Here is a 582-nt window from a genome sequence, read left to right as displayed (position 1 = left end):
TGTCCCCTCTCCAATCATACAGCACAGCAATGTGGAATAAATAGAACGGGGCGCACATTCACATGATACAATGTAACTGATAAGGAAATGTCAGCAGCCAGCCAATCAGAAGAGACCTTCCTCTCCGCCTCGGTGCTTGGACTGAACCATTTTATAGAAGGGGGGGTGCTATGTAATAAATCGGCCTCCGTCATTTATACATCGCAGTATTATCGTTGTGTGTCTTTTATTAGACTTTGATATAAAAGTCAGACTCTTCCATCCGGCCAGGACTGTGTGCATTGTACGGGGCGAGAGTCTGGGAGAACCGAGGGCAGGTATGTGTCCAGCCAATCACAGGGGATCCTCGGGAGGCTTCATCCAATGGGAACGCTGGTTAGAGGAGACGCCTTCTCCCAGACGAGGTGTGGGCGGTAGGGGGCGCTGTGTCTGATGGCTGCTTATTACAGAGGACCTGAGTACAATCATTGTATCATATGTCTGATATGTGTTACAGTGTGCAGGAAAGGGAACCCGGGATCCCTAAAAGCATCAGCCTGGTGACTGTCAGCACCCGAAGACATTGCTGGCCCAGGAATATGG

Source organism: Nanorana parkeri, unplaced genomic scaffold (genome assembly GCF_000935625.1).
Source record: "Nanorana parkeri isolate BGI_ZX_2015 unplaced genomic scaffold, ASM93562v1 scaffold323, whole genome shotgun sequence".
Lineage (NCBI taxonomy): Eukaryota > Metazoa > Chordata > Amphibia > Anura > Dicroglossidae > Nanorana > Nanorana parkeri.
The sequence above is the reverse complement of the archived record's forward strand: the minus strand, read 5'-3'. Positions refer to the sequence as shown.